Source organism: Myotis daubentonii, chromosome 5 (assembly GCF_963259705.1).
Source record: "Myotis daubentonii chromosome 5, mMyoDau2.1, whole genome shotgun sequence".
In the NCBI taxonomy this organism is placed as follows: domain Eukaryota; kingdom Metazoa; phylum Chordata; class Mammalia; order Chiroptera; family Vespertilionidae; genus Myotis; species Myotis daubentonii.
This window is the reverse complement of record NC_081844.1, coordinates 17,196,560-17,207,309: the sequence shown is the minus strand read 5'-3', so window position 1 is coordinate 17,207,309 and position 10,750 is coordinate 17,196,560. Positions and strand designations below refer to the sequence as shown.

Here is a 10,750-nt window from a genome sequence, read left to right as displayed (position 1 = left end):
ACAGGGGGATCTCTGCTCATCCACAAGCCAGGCTGATGGCTGCCAGTACAGCGGTGGTAGTAGGAGCCTCTCCCGCCTCCTCAGCAGCGCTAAGGATGTCCAACTGCAGCTAAGGCCTGCTCCCCGCTGGCAAGTGGACATCCCCCAAGGGCTGCCAGGCTTCCAGAGGGATGTCTGATTGCCATTTTAGGCCCAATACCCCAGGGAGTGGGCCTAAGCCAGCATGTGGTCATCCCCTGAGGGGTCCCAGGCTGCGAGAGGGCACAGGCCGGGCTGAGGGAATCACCCTCCCCACCGAGTGCACAAATTTTTGTGCACCGGGCCTCTAGTCTACACTAATAAAAGAGAAACATGCAAATTGGTGTCACTCTGCTATGCTCACCAATCAATCAGAGCGACCATGCAAATTAACCCAACAAAGATGGTGGTTAATTTGCATATGCATGCGCTGAGCGAAGACTGAAGGCTCTGGCAGGAGTGAAGACTGAACACTGAAGATGGAAGAGGTTTGGCTTCTCTGCTGTGGCCGCAGTGGAGAAGCCAAACCTCGCTGTGGCCGGACCAAAGACCTGGGTCCTGGGTGCTGGAGGAAGACCAGTGCCAGCAGCCAGGGGAAGGAAGGCCTATTGTGTGAAAGGGGATAACTCGCTCCAGGTAATGGCTCATCTCTTCAGGATATCTTGCTCTAGGTAATGGCTCAGGAATCAGGCCATCTCCATCCTAGGGCTTGGCCACCTTGATATGAAGTGCCCAAGGTAAGCAGAGCAGGGAGGAGAGAGTGTGAGGAAACTCATGCTGTTCTCTTATTCTTTGGCCTTGAGGGGCTTCCTGTCACATATGTGTAGCTCATTGGCCAGAACTAATCACATGCCCTGACCAACTGCAAGGATGCTGAGAAATGCAGTCTTTCTGTGGGGTCAGGGAAAGGAAAAGGAAAGGACATAGCATTGTCTCTAATGCAGAAGAGGATAATCAGGCTGATTTAAGTCCCTGGGCACTGCCAGACAGGTTGACCTTGATTTAGGTGCCATTCTGAGATGAGTCCGTATTATGACTGCAGCCCTCACAGGGCATACACGTGTTCAAGATCAGAATCAACAACTATATCCAGAAGGCTTTGTTAGTAAATAAAGTAACTACTAGAAAATGACTCAAAGCACACTCTGCAATAAGAACTATGTATACATTATCCCCATTTATTTAATACAGTTACATAAAGCAAACTATATATATTTTTCAGGTGACTTTTGTATGTTCTGATGTTGGAGATGTTCTGATATACACTATTAATTTTTATTCCTAAGGAATCATCAAAAACTTTTATGAGTATATCCGAGAGAAAATCTCTATACCGTACAACTCTTTCTCCTTGCAATTCCTTCCCTCATTTCTGTGATCTACCTGTTGTTGACTTACATTGGTCTGAGTCACTATGTTTAATTATTTTTATCAGGTTTTCTTTTTGTGAAATTCGGATACCTTTTAGCATCTGTCTCTCATTGCTCAAGGCTTGGATATTAAATTATAGAGTAAAATTATGTATTTAGAATAAGTTACACAAAGATGATCTGGACTGTTTTGCTTGGCTTATTACCCAATTTGCTCTCATATTCTTCTCATGTGGTTTTCTAGATTTCATAATTGTGTCCCTTTGCCTGTTTCTTCTGGTCTCTACTCCTGCACAATGTACCCAACTTCATGTATCAGGGAGAGAGACGTCTTATGAGCTTTGGCAGAATCAATCCAGATCGGAGATCAGACTCCCCCACTCCTGATCTGGTCCCTGGTAGAGTTCAATATTCCTCCCCACTTGTGTTTTGTAAATATGTGTGTGTGTTTTTAATTAATTTTTAGAGAGAGAGGAAGGGAGAGGGATAGAGAGATAGAAACATTGATGAGTGAGAAACATGAAAGTCCCCTAGTGGGGATCGAGCCAGCAAACCTGGCATGTACCCTGAAGAGAATCCAACCTTGTGCATAGGTTGTTGTTCAACAGCTGAGCCACAGCAGCCGGGTCCCACCTGTGTTTTTCAATGCTCTAGAGTTGTAAATTGATGTTATAATGAATCTAAAACTTTGGGCATGTGGGGCAGCCAGGCCCCACCAAAGCTCCTTGAGACCCCTGTCACTTCCAGACAGTTGTCGGTTGTCTGGCTTCAGCCGCTGGGGAATGAATCCTTGATGGCCGAGAATGAGGTAAATAAGAAAAAAACAGAATCAAATAGAATTTGGTCCATGTAAAAGGAGACTACAAGGTAAATTCTAAAAATAATTTAAATTTTATTTGATCACCATAATATTCCAAGATATTTTCAGTCTGAAAACAGCACTGGTGGGTCAAAACAAAAATTATTGTAAGAGAGTATGAAACAAGTCTAGAGCAAATGAAGACATAAAATGAACCAATTGTACTGGTACTCTTTAAAATTCTAGAATGAATATGTGCATATATATATATCTATATATCTATATATCTATATATCTATATATATATATATCTATATATCTATATATCTATATATCTATATATCTATATATCTATATATCTATATCTATATCTATATCTATATATATATATATCTATATATATATATATATCTTATCTAAGAAAAATGGTAATTGGCGTACGACGATACCCTTTTCATTGGCTAATCAGGGCTATATGCAAATTAACTGCCAACTATGATTGGCAGTTAACTGCCAACTAACATTGGCAGTTAACTGCCAACAAGATGGCGGTTAATTTGCATATGTAGGCACAATGCAGGGAGGCGAAAGGGAAAGCAGGAAGAAGCCCCCTTCCACTGACAGTGATCGGAAACCCAGGGGGGAGCTAAGAGCTGGGGGGCAGGGCAAAGGCGGCCCTGGGGCCGCCTTTGCCCTGCCCCCCAGCCATGATCGGAGAATCAGGTGCCTTTGCCGCCCTGGCCAGTGATAGTAGGAAGTAGGGGTGGAGCCAGTGATGGGAGCTGGGCATGGTCGAAGCTGGCAGTCCCGGGAGCTAGGGGTCCCTTGCCTAGGCCTAAAGCGGAGCCCATGATCGCAGGGCCGCTGCAGCTGTGGGTCCCTGTTGCCCGGGCCGGACGCCTAGGCCAGAGGTGTTAGGCCTGGGCAGGGGCGGAGCCTGCAACCACGGGGAGCTGGGGGTCCCCTGCCCAGGCCTGACACCTCTGCCAGAGGCCTCAGGCCTGGTCAAGGGGCCAATCCGGTGATTGGTGATCAGAGGGTGATGAGGGTCAACTCCTCTGGCCGAGGCATCAGGCCTGGGTGGGGGGCGGAGCCAGGGATTGGGGGGATATGATGGTCCCCTAGCCCAGGCCTGAAGCCTGGGTCAGAGGCGTCAGGCTTGGGCAGGGGGTGGAGCAAGCGATCAGAGGGAGATGGGGGTCCCCTGCCCAGGCATGATTCCTGGGCCAGAGGCCTCAGGCCTGGGCGGGGTCCAGAGCCAGTGATCAGGGGGAGATGGGGGTCCCCTGTCCAAGCCTGACACCTCTGGCGGAGGCGTCAGGCCTGGGCAAGGGGCCGATCAGGCGATCGGAGGGTGATGGGGGTCTACGCCTCTGGCCGAGGCATCAGGCCTGGGCAAGGGGCCAATCCTGCGATTGGAGGGTGATGGGGGTCAACGCCTGAGGGCTCCAAGTATGTGAGAGGGGGCAGGCTGGGCTGAGGGACACTTCCCTCCCCACACACACCCAGTGCACGAATTTCGTGCACCGGGCCCCTAGTATATATATTAAAAGCATAATATGCTAATTAGCCCGGATAGCCGGACGACCTTCCAGATAAAGCCGGGGCTGCAAGGGCTGAGCCCCTTGTACGAATTTTTGTATTGGGCCTCTAATATATATTCTATTTGTCTATGTTTTGTTAGTTTATACATTTGCAGTATTTACATGAGCCTGTCGTATGGATTTAATTAGTTTCTTAGTCAATGTTGAACCCTTTAAGAAAAATTAAATTTTTACTCCCCCTTCTCAGATCCAGTGGGCACAGGCAGCCAGGCAGCAGCAGGGGAACCCTGGCCCCTCAGACCAGGAATCTTGAAGACCAGGAGATGAAGTTGGGTAGTAGATGTGGGATAGGGGCAGAACAGGGACCTCAGACCCTGAGCTTGGGAGCCACAGCTGCAGGCGGAATCCAAATCTGGGTCCCAGTCAGAACCCAAAGCCTAGGCCAGGCCACTATAAAGGGGCAGCTGATCGAGCCAGAGGATGTATGGGCTTTGTCAGGTCAAGGGTGCCTACCTGTGCTCCCTGGAGGGGAATTTATATATATTAGAGGCCTGGTGCAGTCCGGGAGATGTATGCCTGACAGCTTAGGCCCACTCCCCCTGGGAGATGTCTACCTGCGGCTGTGCTCACCAGCCATGAGCCTGGCTTCTGGCTGAGTGGCACTTCCCCTGTGGGAGTGCACTGAACACCAGGGGGTAGCTCCTGCATTGAGCGTCTGCCCTCTGGTGGTTATTGTACATCATAGTGACCAGTCGTTCTGCTGATTGGTCGATTTGCATATTAGCCTTTTATTATATAGGATTCTACTTCATCAGGTTCAAGATTCGGAACATGGATTCAGGCACTGTCCTCTGTGAAATTAAGAGGGGTTTGCCAACAACCCACAGGACCTGGAATCCAACGCTGGGTGCTTTGTCTAATACCAGTTCATGCCTACCTTTCTCTGCCTGAGGCAGGTGGGAGCCATGGTGGGGTTCACAGCAGGAGACAAACCTGTCAACAACTTCCACATGATCGACATGGAGGTGATAGACTACTTCTGAAACCAGCTTCTCAAGAGCTTTGACTTCCATTGTGGCTTCTGCATTCTCAGCAGCAAGAATACCTATGACTCCACCCCTCTCTCTAAGGAGCTGATCAATGAGATGATCCATCACCCATATGAGACACAGACTGACAGCTTCTACCTTGTGGATGATGGGCTAGTGATGCACAGCAAAGCAGACTATTCCTACAATGGGACGCCCTGATGCCTCAATTGCTCCCTACCCCAGGAGGGTCCTGGTCCCTCAGCTGTGACTTCCCCAACACTCACCTCTCAACCCAGGTCTTCTGCCTGGGAGTGTTCCAGGAACTCTGGACCCTGAGTCAATATTGGGAGGGAGGGTGTCTGATGTTCCCAGTCCAAGTCCATGAAGCTTATGGGTCCTGCACATGGGTGGCCTGAGGTGGTAGGGGGGCTGTTTGCCTCCATGCCCAGGAAGGCCTCCTGCTGGAGGAGTAGCCAGGACTTCTGGGCAGCATAGCTGAACCTCTTGGGACCAAGTTTCAGAATAGTGTTCCCCTATCCAGGCTTTGACTAGGTTGGGGCAGGGACCCACTCCTTGCCCTCTGCCTAGCATTGATAGGCCATTTAAAATTGAAAATTAACAGATGAAGATCATTGATGGAGTCTGGCTGCCAAGCTTCCCAAGGGAGTATGGGCACTGGCTCCAGCCCTAGCCTCCACCATCAGGAATCAAGATACCGCCTGAGGTGTGGGAAGGATTGGCCCCGACATCCAATTGTGGTAGTGATTAAACCAACTGTATATAGTTTTCAATAAACTCTTCCCCCTTTTATATTAAAAAGGAAGAAAGAAAAAAAAAAGGAAAAAATATATTTCTAAGTCTTGCTTTAAAAAAGATGATCCAGACTAATCTTGTACATCTCCTGCCCCAGTGATAAAGTTGACTATTTCTCCAAGAGCCCCGGTTTCTTTTATTGGAGAGCGGCATTACAACCCAAGAGATAGGCACTCGGTATGCTGTCAATACTGGGGTGTTTCTTGACCCCCTGAGCTGACAAGAAAGGAATTATATGTCATTTATTTATTTTTAACTTCTTTAAAATTCTGAAATGATTATACATTCATAAGAAGTTGCAAATATAGTACACAGAGTCCCTTGAATTTTTCACCAGCTTGGTTCAACTTCTATAACTGTAGCCCAAGTAATTGGCATTGGTACAATATTATTCATTAGACTACAAAGAATATTCAGATTTTACCAATGTTTCACACATACTCATTTGCATGTGGGCTTATGTATACAATTCTATGCAATTTAATCCCATATGTGGATATATATCGGTTCCATCACCCAAAGGTGATGTAGTACCTTTGTAGTCACATTCACACCCCCAACCCCATCCGTGTCCCCTGGAAATCACTCATCTGTTCTCCATTTCTAGAATTACACTGTGTAACCATTTGAGATGTTTCTTTTTAAATTTTTTTCACTGAGCATAATACCTTCAAGATCTATCCAAGCTGAAGTTGTGGGTATCATTTGCTTGTTCCTATTTATTGCCAAGTAATTCTGTGGCATAGATGTACCAGAGTTTGTTTAACCACCCACCCACCAAAGGACACTGTGTTGTTTCCAGGTTGGGGCTGTTACAAATCAAGCTGCTATGAAAATTCACAGACAGGTCGTTGTGAACATAGGCTTTCACTTCGCCGGGGCTAAATGTCCATGAGTGTAATGCTGGGGTCATATAATAAATGCATGTTTATTCTTACAAGCAAGCACCAGACTGTGTTCCAGAGGGGTTATGTCACTTGACATTTCCACCAGAAATTCCCTCTAAATCTACCTTTTTCATGGCCTTTTCAACATCTGACCTTATCTTTCAAATAAAATAATAGCCATTCTAATGGGTGTGTAGTGATTTATCATTGTGGTTTTCATTTATATTTCTTAATGGCTAATGATGTTGAGCAACTTTTCATGTACTTATATGCCATTCATTTCTCTTCTCTAATGTTTTTCACTGTTGTTGTTTTCTTTACTGTTGAGACTTGAGACTTCTCTATATGTATTCTAGGTATAAGTCCATTGTCAAAAGAATGGTTTGGTAATATTTCCCTCTAGTCTGTAGTTTGTATTTTTACCTCCTTAACAGTGTATTTCACGGAGCATAAGCTTTTAATTTGAAGAAGTCTATTTTTTAATTATTTTATCAATCATTTCTGGTGTAATATTTAAGAATTCTTTACCAAATGCTTTGATTCCTATGTTTTATTTTAATAGTTTTACATCTTACATGTAAATTTGTATTGCTGATATTTATTTTGAAGACATATATTTTATGTATCATCTTTCATCTTGTTTAATGCTTTATTGTGTTTAATTCCTTAAGGTTTACTTTGGTTTTTCTCTTTTCCCTGTCCTATAATTTGACTGATATGCAAATTACATTCAGATAATAGAATTTCCATGTTTAAAATAATTGACTGTAATTTTATATTATCAATATTAATAATGAAACTAAATCAAATAGTTTTATTCCAAATAAAATTTAGGCGGCACTTAATTTTTTCTCACAATGTTTCATTTATATTGTATATCTTTTCTTGTAAAATATACTTTTTTGACATTTGTATTAGATTTTATAACTATGATAATTAATTAGATAAATCTGTATTTACTTCATCTTATTGATCAATGGTGATTCTCTTTTAAACAACTATCATTATTTTTAATCATTTATTTTATTACCATCATTATTTCCTCAAATAGTTTAGTAATTTTCATTCATAAGTGACAAATCAGTGTTTAAATTTTCTAACAACATCTAAAAATAAGTTTTTCAGACTCTCACATTTGAATGCTAACTCTTGGGGATATGGAACTGTTAAGTCTCCATGTTGTCTTTTGTTTTGTTCTTGGTTTTAATATTCTGTAGATATTCTATGATTTTTTTGATATTTGATTATGTGGAAGAAAAAATAAATGAGGATATGGGAAGCGTACCAGATGAGAACTTTTAAGTAAACTAGAGAACTAAGGGCCCAAATCAAAGGAAGCAACGAGTTTCAAGGAGGAAAACAAAATCAACAATGAAATGTTGTCCCAAAGGTCAAGTAGGTTGATCATTGAGATATGTTATTAGATTTGCAATTAGAAAATAATTGCAACCTTTGAAAGAGCAGTTTCAGGGAAATGGTGAAGGTAAAAGCCTGTTTCTGAGCCTTGGGAAGAGCCTGCAGATCTAGCCTAAAGCCTTCATGTTAATGCCGAGGAGATCAGGGAAGTGACTTGTCCAAGGCCATGGATAGACACCAGGATCCTGACTCCTGCTTTCGTGCTATTTTTATCTATGGCAACAACGGAAGTGAAAGACAGAAGGGTAGGCCTATGGAGAAGAGACAGACAGAGTGATTCAGTGGAGGGAAGGAAGCAGCACTAGCCATTGAGGGGTAGTCTAAAGATGTGGCCTCTGAAGGGGATTGGTGAGGCAAGTGGGAGAAAAAGGGAGGGAGAAAGAAGGACGGAGAGAGATCTTGGACTAGATGATCTTGGAAATATCATGTAGACTTTGAATCAGAGGCAAAAAAAAAAAAAAGTCCCAAAGAACCTCATTCCTCCAGCATCAAAATGGAGGCTGACACAATGGCTTTACTAGGACTGGAAGGAAGAAAGGAACTTGAAAATAGGCAGCATCTGGAAAAGACCACTTAATACTTAAATGTGTGCCCCTACCAGGGAAGTAGAGGTGCCACTGAAAGGTGTCAGCCAGAGCTGAGCTGACATGATGTCTTCATTTAATTGCATCTCTTTACTACATGTGGCATGTATCCTGAAAACCCCTCTCCCAGCATCAAAGCCAAACAATGCACCTGAACTCTGTGGATTGGACCACAGTGAGACACACAGGAGGAAAGGGAGTTCTGCTAAAATAAGCAAAGTGAAAATAGGGCCAATATACAGAGAAAAAGCCTTCAGTAGAATGTGTGTGTGTGTGTGTGTGTGTGTGTGTGTTTTAGGTGTAACAAAACACAGAGCTAAACTCACCACCAGCTAGAGTAGATGACTTATCTTAGGTACCTGGCAATGTCTATTTCACCATTCCTTTGATATTTTACTGTTTAATTTTCTTATTTTATATCATACTTAATTTTATGACTTCTTAAATCCCACTTAGAGTGAAAAGCTATATCTCCCCCTTCTCTCTCTCTCTCTCTCTCTCTCTCTCTCTCTCTCTCTCTCACACACACACACACACACACACACACACACACACACGAATAAAAATGGAAGCACAAACATATATCAAAGCAAAGGAGCATGACTCTTACCATTGCAAGGCCTTTGACAGTGATGAATCTGGTGCTGTCCTGTGGGCTATGGAGGGGCTGGGGTCAGTGATCTTCTCTGCTGGGTCCTCAGCAGCTTCAGTTTTGAGCTGCTCGAAGCCAGCTAGTAAGCAAACTAAGACTGCCATCCATTAACATTGTTCAGTCTTTTGCTGTGTACTGTAATTTATCCCTGTCATTTAGACCCAGGCAGTGGTCTTTAGCTTATTTCTGAGATCTTATTACATTTTTTATTCATAGAGAAGTAAGATTTAGGTATCGAAGATCAATAGCAGCCTCCATCATGCTTACATTATTAATAAGAAAGATGTTGTATGAAGACAGACTGGTGTATTGGATTTGCTCAGCAGCTGAGCTCATTTCAAACAGCTAAGACACTTTGCTTGCATTTCACTCTGTCTAGTCTTTCCTCCAACCCCTGTGCACTATTCACCCCTTCTGGGAGTGTGGTCATTGCCATTGGCATATCATTTCACACCTTAGTTTGGCCCAGCCAGACTGCAAAGATGGGAAGAAGTCTAAGTGTTGAAAGATGTCTAAAGAAGCAAAGAGGTCTAGGTGCCCTGGACTCCTGGATTCCTGTTGTGTTGCAGGCTGTCTTGGCTCAGTCAACTTCACCAGCATCAGCAAGAAAAATAACACTCGTTGGATGCTTTTCTATTTACAAAGCTCCTTTTCCCATACACTGAAGATCAGGATTCCCTCTCCCATACCCCAGTGACTATCTAGCACCAACAGCTACAGCTTGATATCCATGCTTCTCTCAGACTCTAAGTTGTTTTAATGAACTAGTCATTCCAGTGTTCTGCCCAACCCAAGGCAAGACTTTGTTATCTCTCTTCCTCTAGCCCTTTCCAGAGGACAAAGAGAAACCATCTGAGAGGTTGAGAGTAGTCAGTGCTCTTTGAGTATGGAGGGCAAAGACCAAGGAGCTCTCAAATTTGTTGTCAAGCAGCAGGGCTGACTCTGCTGTTGTCCCACAGAGAGCTGACTCCATGGTTGGATGAAATCCCTTAGAGTTGTCTACAAATATCTCACTGAACTGGGACCAGGAAAGGACAGTGAACACCTTTCTCATACTCCCAGTGCCTTCTGAAATCCACTCTCTGTTTGAACTTGTTTTTTTTAGTTCTCTGACCACATTTTTGTATTTATTTTTAAGAGAGAGTGGAAGAGAGAGGGAAAGACAGAGAGAAACATCCATGCGAGAGAAACACATTGATTGGTTGCCTCCTGCACATGCCCTGACCAGGGCCTGGGCCATGGAGGAGCCTGCAACTGAGGTATGTGCCCTTGACTGGAATTGAACCCAGGACCCTTTGGTTCACAGGCTGACACTCTATCCATTGAGCTAGGGCTACATTTTCATATTCTTGTTTTCTCATACCTTCTCTGTTCCCATCATTTAATGGTTGGGCTCTTCAAGGTTTCATTCTTGGCTTTTTCATTAATGCACATGCTCTTGCTAGGCAATTTTGGTCATTTCTATAGTTTCAACTACCCCTATAGGCCATTTACTCCCATATCATTATCTCTAACTTTGACCACTACTTGAGACTCAATATGTCATTCCCTATATGCCATTACCATCTTGATATCCCAGAGTCATTTTAAAACCAACATTTCTAGACTAATTCAAATTTTTCTCTAAAAATCCCCA

General features: G+C 43.7%; 1 pseudogene; it reads left to right on the top strand.

Annotated features, from left to right (window-relative positions):
* Window positions 1-2,181: 2,181 nt before the first annotated feature.
* Window positions 2,182-4,981, top strand: LOC132234387 (protein unc-119 homolog A-like; annotated as a pseudogene).
* Window positions 4,982-10,750: the final 5,769 nt, after the last annotated feature.